This window comes from Dreissena polymorpha, chromosome 13, assembly GCF_020536995.1.
Source record: "Dreissena polymorpha isolate Duluth1 chromosome 13, UMN_Dpol_1.0, whole genome shotgun sequence".
NCBI lineage: Eukaryota > Metazoa > Mollusca > Bivalvia > Myida > Dreissenidae > Dreissena > Dreissena polymorpha.
Genome location: NC_068367.1, coordinates 44417250 through 44430136, shown reverse-complemented (window position 1 = coordinate 44430136; position 12887 = coordinate 44417250).

The window sequence follows — 12887 nt, the reverse complement described above, 5'->3', positions numbered from 1 at the left end:
CATTCTGTCCCAAAACTTTAACCTTCTTAGTTACAGTAAAGTTTTGCAATAACTTTTGAAATATTGAACATAGCAACTTGATATTTGGCATGCATGTGTATCTCATGGAGCTGTACATTTTGAGTGGTGAAAGGTCAAGGTCATCCTTCAAGGTCAAAGTTATAAAAAAAAGCGGCGTATTAGAGGGCATTGTGTTTCTGACAAACACATCTCTTGTTTGTCAGTGAAATAATATTTTGCCAGAGCAATACATTTTACAGCCCAGATAGGTATATGAGCAAGTTAGTACCATTTTTAGTAGATTTCCTTGTTTAGAGCCCGAATTCAGGAATATATTATGTATAAACTTAGACCATTAATAAATAATATTCTTGAAGTGATATGTTCATAACTTTTGATTTTTAGCGTGACTTACCAGTTACCACCACTTATTACAGTATTATTCAATTAGACTAATTTCAGTTTGTGAGATAAGCAAAATTGGTAGCCTGTATATATGCAAACTTAGAAGAATTTGTTATGAGATCTAAGATGATTTTTAATGCTTCTGTCTAAAAGAATAGTTGGTAACTATAGTACCAGCTCTATCTTGCATGCAATTCTGTTTCAGACATGTTGATTTGAGTTAGATCATGCAAGACAGTAAATAAGTTAATGGGATGGGATCTTATAATACAAAGATTATTATAAAAATACTTTTATAGTGATTTATTTGCATTTATTGGATCTTCTTATTCAATTAGTTTCCCTTGTTTATGCTTTTTGATTTGTTAAGATGGAGTATGGAAACTCATTTGAAAAATGAACTTGAAAACTTCTTTTACAAAATGTTGTCAAACTTTAAAACCCCTTCACAACATTTCCTAATACAAAAAGTTTACTAATCTATTCTTGCAACTCGATATTGCTTTATATATTTTGACAGACACAAAAGCTGTTGTCATCTAAAATGACACTTCTAACCGTCTTGACCGCAACCAGATAAATGTGCATCAGTTTTTTTTTTAGCCAATTCCTTTAAAGATATCGAATGCAACTTTAATTTTTATACAATAGGATAACAACATTGGATAACATATCCAAAAACGGAAAAATTTAACCAAAGGTTATCTTTTAGAATGGCTTAAATTATCCATATTTATACAATTGGTTACTGAAACTGTGTATGTAGGAAGGTTACAGGCTAATCTATACTGTGACTGCATGTGGGGCCAATGAGGTCAAGGTCACTGTAACTAAGAATATAAAGTGTTTCAGCTCAATTCCTTGATTGTATTTAAGAGGTATCGTGCTGTAATTTTGTAATTGCGTTTATAAGTAGCTTACATGCAGACCATGGACAGGTTCACATTTGAGACAAATTGGGTCAAGGTCATTGTCACTCTAAATTGTAAATGGTCTTGTATGGATGGTGATATTGTACTGTTATTTTTGTGTAGGTAGCTTAGGTGTATACCTTGCTTTTAAACTTAACTTTTTGGGGGAGCAAAGTTGAAAATCTCTTTTCTCTGCAGAGTTACAATTCTTGTTTATTATGCCCCCCTTCGAAGAAGAGGGGGTTTATTGTTTTGCACATGTCGGTCGGTCCGTCCGTCCGTCCACCAGATGGTTTCCGGATGATAACTCAAGAATGCTTAGGCCTAGGATCATGAAACTTCATAGGTACATTGCTCATGACTGGCAGATGATCACTATTGATTTTGGGGTCACTAGGTCAAAGGTCAAGGTCACAGTGACTCGAAATAGTAAAACGGTTTCCGGATGATAACTCAAGAACGCTTACGCCTAGGATCATGAATCTTCATAGGTATATTGATCATGACTTGCAGATGACCCCTATTGATTTTCAGGTCACTAGGTCGTAGGTCAAGGTCACAGTGACTCGACACAGTAAAATGGTTTCCGGATGATAACTCAAGAAAGCTTACGCCTAGCCAAACTTCATAGGTACATTGATCATGACTGGCAGGTGACCCCTATTAATTCTCAGGTCACTAGGTCAAAGGTCAAGGTCACAGTGACTCGAAACAGTAAAATAGTTAATCTGATGATAACTCAAGAATACTTAGGCCTATGATCATGAAACTTAATAGATTCATTGATCATGACTGGCAGATGACTTCTATTGATTTTCAAGTCACTAGGTCAAAGGTCAAGTTCACAGTGACAAAAAACGTATTCACACAATGGCTGCCACTACAACTGACAGCCCATATGGGGGGCATGCATGTTTTACAAACAGCCCTTGTTTTAAAATTTGTCAGCTTTAAGTTTACATAAACTACTTCAGATATTCTACTTAAAATATGTCTTTGTGGTCATTATACCAGATGATATACTATCAAAGCAGAAAAATGTGACAGCTCTTGTTATATTTTAAGAAATGCTGAAATGAGGCATTAAGCAGTGTGCTTGTCCGTCTGTACAAAACATACATACGTACGTCAAAAAACTTATGTTTTGAACTTCTCTTCTACTCAAGGGTGGATCTTGCTCAAAATTAAATTACTTCTCGCTCAAACTTGAACAGTTGATAAACCTTAATGTGTAGGTGATTGTAAGGAAAGGAATTTTTGCTGCAACAAAATTCGGCAGAATTTTTCCATTTGTTCAGTTTTTTACTGTGGAATATGTTGTCCTGTATTTTTGTGTTTTTTGTGTTTTCGAATCTGCTTTACCTATTGGGCGAATCTTGCTCAATATTTCACAGCTGAATTACCTTCATGTTAAAATGATCATTAATAAAGGAATCTTTGCTTATACAACATTTGGCAGAATTAATGAGTTTATATGTTTTTCAACTATAAAATATATATTTTAAAAATTGTGTGTACTAGGTATTTAGTTCTTTCAGAGCTGATGATCATTTTGAGGGAATTTTATCTTTGACCGGCAACTTGTTTTGGCCTTTTGTCTTGTTTGCTGTAGTGGATTTGTCTGTGTCCAAATGAGTCGTGTTCTGAGAAAACTGTGCATAATGCATGTGCGTAAAGTGTCGTCCCAGATTAGCCTGTGCAGTCCGCACAGGCTAATCAGGGACGACACTTTTCGCTTAAATTGGATTTTTGCTTAGAAGAGACTTCATTTTAACGAAAAATGTCATAAAAGCGGAAAGTGTCGTCCCTGATTAGCCTGTGCGGATTGCACAGGCTAATCTGGGACGACACTACGCACATGCGTTATGCCCAGTTTTCTCAGAACATGACTTGAACATGTGTTGTGAGAGAATTATGTGTGTGACACATTTCTAGTTTGTTTGAAGAATATATTTGTAATTTTAAAACGTTTTATATTGATTTATTGTTGATTTATGGCTGATTCTTATGTTGCACATATTTTAATAGCTGCTTTATCACCTCTGCAGAAACCAGTTAAGTTTGTTTGACCATGAATTGAATGATTTTCTGTCCATTTAAAAATTATTAAAATATGAATAGTTAAGCCTTTTGAAGTTTTCTAATATAAAAAGATAATTAAATAATTATCTTTTCTAACAAGTGTATATAAAAATTGCAGTCAATTGCTTGAGTGTAAATAACAAGCTACTTAGCCGTGCTTGATTATTAATTATATAATTAGCCGGATTTTTTTCGAAAAAATCTCGGCTTATAGATTGATGTTGTCGGGCGGGGTGGCGGGGTGGCGGCGTGCTCGAAAATGTTAAAGTTCTTATTTCATGGTATAACTTTGGTATGCTTGGACCTAGAGTCTTCAAACTTGACATGAAGGTTGGCCAGGATTAACAGATGACCACTGGTCATTTCAAGGTCATTCATTTGAAGGTCAAGGTCACTGTGACCTTCAATATAAAAAATGTTAAAGTTGTTATAACTTTGGTATGCTTGGACCTAGAGTCTTGAAACTTGACATGAAGGTTGGCCATAACTAGTTAGTAACCACTGGTCATTTCAAGGTCATTCATTTGAAGGTCAAGGTCACTGTGACCTTGAATGTAAAAATGTTAAAGTTCTTATTTCATGGTATAACTTTGGTATGCTTGGACCTAGAGTCTTCAAACTTGACATGAAGGTTGGCCAGGATTAACAGATGACCACTGGTCATTTCAAGGTCATTCATTTGAAGGTGAAGGTCACTGTGACCTTCAATATAAAAATGTTAAAGTTGTTATAACTTTGGTATGCTTGGACCTAGAGTCTTGAAACTTGACATGAAGGTTGGCCAGAACTAGTAAGTAACCACTGGACATTTCAAGGTCATTCATTTGAAGGTCAAGGTCACTGTGACCTTGAATGTAAAAATGTTAAAGTTGTTATAACTTTGGTATGCTTGGACCTAGAGTCTTGAAACTTGACATGAAGGTTGGCCAGAACTAGTAAGTAACCACTGGACATTTCAAGGTCATTCATTTGAAGGTCAAGGTCACTGTGACCTTGAATGTAAAAATGTTAAAGTTCTTATTTCATGTTATAACTTTGGTATGCTTGTACCTAGAGTCTTCAAACTTGAAATAAAGATTGGCCAGTACTAGAAGATGACCACTGGTCATTTCAATGTCATTCATTTGAAGGTCAAGGTCACTGTGACCTTAAATGTTAAAATGTTAAAATTGTTATAACTTTGGTATGCTTGGACATAGAGTCTTCAAACTTGACATGAAGGTTTGCAAGCACACTTAGATGACCACTGGTCATTTCAAGGTCATTCATTCTAAGGTCAAGGTCACTGTGACCTCGAATGTAAAAATGTTAAAGTTCTTATAACTTTGGTAGGTAAAAATGTTAAAGTTCTTATTCCATGTTATAACTTTGGTATGCTTGTACCTAGAGTCTTCAAACTTGACATAAAGGTTGGCCAGTACTAGAAGATCACCACTGCTCATTTCAATGTCATTCATTTGAAGGTCAAGGTCACTGTGACCTTCAATGTTAAAATGCCTTGAAAAGTACTTACATTTCATTTTGACCTTTGAACAATATTTCAGTAATTTAAGTATTGCATTGACAAAAACACGAAAGGTACTTTCCTGTCATTTAAATCAAAAATCCGGCTTCAATGCGGTCATCTCCGACCGCGGAACTCTTGTTCTCAATGTTTTTCAGTTCATTTTTAGCTCATCTATTTTTTGAAAAAAAAATTTGAGCTATTGTAATCAACTTTGCGTCGGCGTCTGCGTCGGCGTCCGGTTAAGTTTTGCTTTTAGGTCCACTTTTCTCAGAAAGTATCGATGCTATTGCATTCAAACTTGGTACACATACTAACTATCATGAGGGGACTGGGCAGGCAAAGTGAGATAACTCTGGCGTGCATTTTGACAGAATTATGTGCCCTTTTTATACTAAGAAAATTGAAAATTTTGGTTAAGTTTTGTGTTTAGGTCCATTTTATTCCTTAAGTATCAAAGCTATTGCTTTCATACTTGCAACACTTACTAACTATCATAAGGGGACTGTGCAGGCAAAGTTATGTAACTCTGACTGGCGTTTACGGAATTATGGTTAAGTTTTGTGTTTTGGTCCACTTTACCCCTCAAGTATCATAGATATTGCTTTCATACTTGGAAGACTCACAAACTATCATAAGGGGACAGTAAAGGACAAGTTGCATAACTCTTGTTGTCATTTTTACAGAATTCTGGCCCTTTTTGACTTAGTTACTTTGAATATATGGTTATATTTTGTGTTTAGATCCACTTTACTTCTAAAGTATCAAGGCCATTGCTTTCAAACTTAAAATACTTTCATGCTATCATGAGGGTACTGTACCTGGCAAGTTGAATTTTACCTTGACCTTTGAATGACCTTGACTGTCAAGGTCAAATGATTAAATTTTGCTGAAATTGCCATAACTTCTTTATTTATGATTAGATTTGATTGATACTTTGACAAAACAAGTCTTACCTGACATACCACAATAGACTCCACCCCAACCATCCCCCATGCCCCCCCCCCCACCCCGAATCCCCCCCACCCAAAAAAAAAAAGTTTTAAGTTTTTTTGTTGTTTTTTTAAGATCATCTAATTAATGACCACTACACCCTCACACTATACCCCGCCCCCCCCCCCCACCCACCCACCCCCAAAAAAATAAATATATTTGTGATGGTTTAAATACACCAATATTTATTTTTATTATTTTATTTTTTAAATACCGTCAAGAATCCCCCCGCCCCCCCAAAAAAAAAATTGTTTAATTTTATTTAGCATAATTTTTTTTCAGTTTTGGAAGATAATGTAATAAATAACCACACCCCCACACTATACACCCTCTCCACTCCACCCCTCCCTCATTTGTGATTGAAATTGAGATAGGTCCCTTGACCTTTAAAAATAAAATAGATGAGCGCTCTGCACCCGCAAGGCGGTGCTCTTGTTTTATCACTGACATGTATGGGGAACTTAAAATATTATTCATTGATGCACCTATAGATCAGTATTTTCTTGTTATTATATAACATTGTACAGTCATTGTATATTGGTAGGAAATTATGGCTTATAAATGTTGCGGTATGATAATTTTAACAGAAAGTTTTTGTACGTATGTGTAAATAAAATTACCCAGTATTCTAAAGTGTCAATTGTTTTAATCTTTTTGATAAGAGTTAAACAGAGCTTTAGATAACATGTGCAATAGTGTAATTACTCATTTAATTTAAAGATAACAATTGAGAATTAAAAGCCTTGTGTAAAAGATGCATTTAAAAAATGAAATAAACCAATACTTGAAGTTCTTGATCTTACACTTATCCAAAATTTCCGGGTTTTTGGATGTCCAGTAGCTTACATTTTAAGAATATCATGTATAAATTAACCTTTGTTCTGCTTCATTTCGATCTTCTTTTTAGCGAATCAATCAGAGAAGATATTACAACTCAGAAAAAACTTACAGGAGAAACAGATAATTGTGGCGAAAAATAGTTATTCAGTGGTATAGATAATTATGTACTTTCTGTCACAGCCTCATTATATGGGAACTTAACCAACAAAACTATACTACTAAAATAATAATTTCCCTTGATGATAAGCACCAAAGTGCTGAAGACACTGCAGTTGTTCGCTTTTGTGTACACAGAGGGCATTGTAGCACCAGTCTTGAGTGTAAATTCAACCTCGGTCTTAAAAACCAAAGAGTGACCAAAGTGCATTTAAGTAGTTTAATGTCAGCATCATTCACTCGACTCTTTCATTCCACTCTTTAGTGGAAAAGACGCATTTGATTAATCAGATTAATGAGACTTGGATTGGTTTTGATTCTGATTAGAAGTTTTTATGCCCTTGAAGGATGGCATTTAGTGTTCGCACTGTCCCTCCGTCTGTCTGTCCATCACACTTTGCGTTTAGGTTTCGAAAAATGCTAATAACTTCTATGTTGCTTCAGATGTATCATTCATATTTGGTATGCATGTGTATAAGGACAAGGCCTTTTCATATGCACACAAATTTTGACCCCTTTGACATTGACCTTGAACTTCGGTTCCGTGTTTAGGTTTCAAAATCTGCGTTTAGATTTCAAAAAATGCTCATAACTTCTAACAAAGCATATGTCATCCTATGGAGACGGCTCTTGTTTCTCTTGGTGTTAAGATTACTTAAACAAATTAATATATCTTAGTTATTGTTTTTTAGCTCACCTGATTGCTCAGGTGAGCTTTTGTGACCAGTCTTTGTCCGTCTTCCGTCCGTCGTCCACATTTGGTTTGTAAACACTCTAGGGGCCACATTTCATGTCCGATCTTCATGAAACTTGGTCAGAAGATTTGTCCCAATGATATCTCGATCAAGTTCGAAACTGGGTCATACTGGGTCAAAAACTAGGTCACTAGGTCAAAAAAAAAGAAAAACCTTGTTAACACTGTACATGTCACATTTCATGCCCAATCTTCATGTAACTTTGTCAAAATGTTTGCCTTTATGATATGTTGGTTGAGTTCAAAAGTGGTTCCGGTCCGTTGAAAAACATGGCCGCCAGTGGGCGGGGCAGTTTTCCTTATTTGGCTATAGAGAAACCTTGTAAACACTCTAGAAGTCACAATTTTTGCCCAATCATCATGAAAGTTGTTCAAAACATTGGTTTTATTGATATCTTGAACGAGTTCGAAAATGGTCTAGATCGGTGAAAAAACATGGCCACCAGTGGGCGGGGCATTTTTCTCTATATGTATATAGTGAAAACATGTGAACACTCTAGAAGTCACATTTTTGGCCCAATTTTCATGAACTTTGGTCAGAACATTTGTTTCCTTGATATGAGAGTTGAGTTTGAAAATGGTTTCGGTCAGTTGAATAACATGGCTGCCAGGAGGGGGGGGGCAGTTTTCCTTATTTGGCTATAGAGAAACCTTGTAAACACTCTAGAAGTCACAATTTTTGCCCAATCATCATGAAAATTGGTTTTATTGATATCTCGGCCGAGTTCGAAAATGGTCCAAATAGGTGAAAAAACATGGCCGCCAGTGGGCGGGGCATTTTCTCTAAATGTATATAGTGAAAACATGTGAACACTCTAGAAGTCACATTTTTGGCCCAATTTTCATGAAATTTGGTCAGAACATTTGTTTCCTTGAGAGTTGAGTTCAGAAATGGTTCTGGTCAGTTGATTAACATGGCTGCCGTGGGGGGGCGGGGGGGCAGTTTCTTATATTTATATAGTAAAAAAAGCTTGTGAACACTCTAGAAATCACATTTTTTGCCCAATCATCATGCAACTTGGTACAAAGATTGGTTTTATATATATCACATAATCAATGCCATAATTATTGCCCTTCGATTGTCCAAATTTTCATTATATTATACAAAATCCTTGTAAACACTCAAGAGGTCACAATTTTGTTTCAGATTTTATGAATCTTGGTCATAATATTTATTTTTGTTAGCAAAGTTTTATGTTTGGTAAGGGGGGGGGGTCAACTCAAAATATAGGTCACCAGGTCAAATCAAACAAAAACACTCCATATGCCAGAGTTTTCGTTTAATAATGATGAAACTTGACCAGGTTGTTTGTCTGGACAATATCTAGGTCAAGTTTGACGTTTGGTAAAGATTGAATGAACCGACTCCTCTCAGGTGAGCCAACTAGGGCCATCTTGTTTAGTTACATCCAGGAAAGGAGGTGCTGAATCAGGAAATTGCCTTTTGCAATAAATATTAAAAAAATATTTTAGATAATGATTTACTAAATGTATTTATTGATGAAATAATTATGCCCCCCTTCGAAGAAGAGGGGGTATATTGTTTTGCACATGTAGGTCCGTCCGTATGTCCGTCCGTCCACCAGATGGTTTCCGGATGATAACTCAAGAACGCTTAGGCCTAGGATCATGAAACTTCATAGGTACATTGATCATGACTCGCAGATGATCCCTATTGATTTTGAGCTCACTAGGTCAAAGGTCAAGGTCACGGTGACCCGAAATAGTAAAATGGTTTCCGGATGATAACTCAAGAATGCTTATGCCTAGGATCATGAAACTTCATAGGAACATTGATCATGACTCGCAGATGACCCCAATAGATTTTCAGATCACTAGGTCAAAGGTCAAGGTCACGGTGACCCAAAATAGTAAAATGGTTTCCGGATGATAACTCAAGAATGCTTATGCCTAGGATCATGAAACTTCATAGGTACATTGATCATGACTCGCAGATGACCCCTATTGATTTTCAGGTCACTAGGTCAAAGGTCAAGGTCACAGTGCCAAAAAACGTATTCACACAATGGCTGCCACTACAATTGACAGCCCATATGGTGGGGCATGCATGTTTTACAAACAGCCCTTGTTAATAAATCAGCATTAAATATAAATCAATTAATTAAACTAATAATTTTTAAAACATTATAAAATCTCAGGTAAAAATAAATCTTCAGTTTTATTATGCAAATTTTAGTGATTACTAACAATTACAACATCCCGATCCCATATGTATTTATTTCTTGAAGTTGAGAAAGGAATTTATTTGGAACAGGGACAATTTTTGTTCTGTCTTTACAATGTAAACTGTATCAAAAATTGAATAACAGATTTAACTCCCATCAACTAAATTAGTAAAGTAGTTCACTTATTTTGATTTAAAATCAAACTTTGGACTTAAAACATAGCAAGTCGATGATTTCTATCATATAAGCTAATTAATTATTAATGAGCCTTGTTCTGAGAAAACTGGGCTTTATGCATGTGCATAAAGTGTCATCCCAGATTAGCCTGTGCAGTCTGCACAGGCTAATCAGGGACGACACGTTCTGCCTAAACTTGATTTTCGGTAAGGAGGGATTGCAGCAATACATGAAAGCAAAATATAATACATATAAACATAAAGTAAATTAATTTTTAATTAAAGCTGTTTTCCGATCAATAAACAATTCCTTTGCATATTTATTCATGTTGCAACCCACACAAAAACAGTTTAACATGTAATTTAATACATAAAAAAGACATGCCCATAGGGCACAGATGCCCAAAAAATCCACCTATGTCAAAAACAAGCTGTTTAATGGTTGAATGTGACCTTTGACCCTTGACAAGTGCTTCTTCAAAGGGCAGCATAAAAACAAAAAATATTTAAGTCGCTTTCTCATAAAACTGGGCATAATGCAAGTGCGTAAAGTGTCGTCCCAGATTAGCTTGTGCAGTCCCCACAGGCTAATCAGGGACGACACTTTCCACCTAAACTTGATTTCGGTAAGGAGGGACTTCCTTGAAACTAAAAATACCATAAAAGCGGAAAGTGTCGTCCCTGATTAGCCTGTGCGGACTGCACAGGCTAATCTGGGACGACATTGTACGCACATGCATTATGCCGAGTCTTCTCAGAACGCGACTCATATATTCGATGCTGATTAGGAATAGACATTTGCACTAAATGAAGGGCCGCTAAAGTTCGTAAAATGCGCTAATTCCAACCAGTAATCAAATTAGCTAATCAAGCCGACAAAGTATTTAATTAAAGCAATTAAGTGTTTGATAAGGCGTAATCAAGACGAGGAATTAAACGATGTGTCAGAAAATTAATTTGCATTGGGAATTTGTGTATTTCCTCCAATTACTCTAACTTGATAAACAAGCGCATGGTGCAATTACAGCGCTCAATTAAGATGGTATAAGCTGGGAATGCCTTTTTAATTATCATACTTAACGAATGCTCCAGCAAGTTCTTGTAATTATTTAAATGTATTAAGTAGTAACGCAAGAAGTTCTCACTCGAAGGAATAAATGAACAGCAACAAACATATGCTGTCATACACCGTCACCAAACAAAGAACAACGCCCAAACCACCACAACAACAATAAACAACAAAAACAAAACAACACCAACAATCGATCAATACATAACCACCAAACAACATCAACAATACACACATTAAAAAAGTCACCGACGGCAACAACACGTACAAGCGGTCACCAACACAAGCAACGAGAACAACCGGCTATATTTCGTTAATAGATAGTTTGACTTCTTTCAATCAACCAAGGTTCCACAGATGGAACGCACACGCGCAATTCAATTGCCGGTCTTCATCTGACACGCGTACGGTCGACATTAAGAGAAGAAGTCAACTATAAGCTCGTAAATTAGGTATACATAACACTATACAACCCCTCAATGTCTGCGACACCACCAGATATGAACGCTAGCAATCTTACCGTCATGTTGAGGAACGCCCGAGGTTTAGGAAATTGTAATTCCACCGACGTTTAACGGGGGCATGCGTATACGGGAGCGGACAGCGTTTAAGTGAGGTTAGTTGGAACTGACTTACAAAATGACGTCGTTTTCGTGATTTTCTTCAAAGATAGACGTGTACTTTCACCATAAGCCATTTTCTTCTTATATTTCTTTAAAAAGAATGCACCATTTTGGCTCTACGGTGTTCGTGCTTCCCTCGTATTTTTATGCCCTCTGTAGGGTGGCATATAGCAGTTGAACTGTCCGTCCATCAGTCAGTCCGTCTGTCCGTCCGTCCGAAAACTTTTACATTGGCCATAACTTATGCAATATTGAAGATAGCAACTTGATATTTGGCATGCATGTGTATCTCACGAAGCTGCACATTTTGAGTGGTGAAAGGTGAAGGTCATCCTTCAAGGTCAAAAATCAAAAAATACAATCCAAGGGAAGTAATAAGCTTTAAAAGGGAGATAATTTCTAAACCTGCAAAATGATATATTGAAATTTTATTTCAAAGCGGCGCAATAAGGGGGATTGTGTTTCTGACAAACACATCTCGTGTTTTGTTTAAAGATAGAAGACGTCGGAGTAAAGTGTTATTAATCACTTGACCTTCGACATTTTGGTTGTGCGAATATCTATTCCTCGTATATTAAGCAGTATTTGCGCATGTGTACGGCCAAATACAACACAAATCACGATGACTTTATTTTACCGACGCGCTTTTATCTCTAATAATTAATGCGAAAGACACACTGGAAGAGCGATTTATATTGCCCTTCTATCGTGGACCTTCAAACTGTAAGCGATTTAAATATCATAGAAGACTACTGTGGCAGCTAGCATCGTTCAATTATAGTTACCTCAAGTTACGAACTAAAATACCCGTCCGTCCACACATAATATATATACATTTCACAAGGCCACACTAAAACAATATTACAACTTCAAAACCAATTGTGAAAAGAATTTCCACTCTCATACTGATAATAGTTATAATACTGGCATCAGTCTTAATTTCCCGTCTTATGTGGACAAACTTACCACAGCGCCTGACAAATTAATTGATATTCCGAATAAAAAAAATCAAACAGTTTGTACCAAGGTAGAACCATGAATGCGAATGTCGTGAAAAGTGGAAAAAAACGCATCCATATCAAAACACACTCTATGAAAAGTAAATGAAGCCCACAGGAGAGTCCAACATGTAATTAACAATAAATTTATCTCAAAAAGATATTTAGCGTATATTCTGACATTTAAATA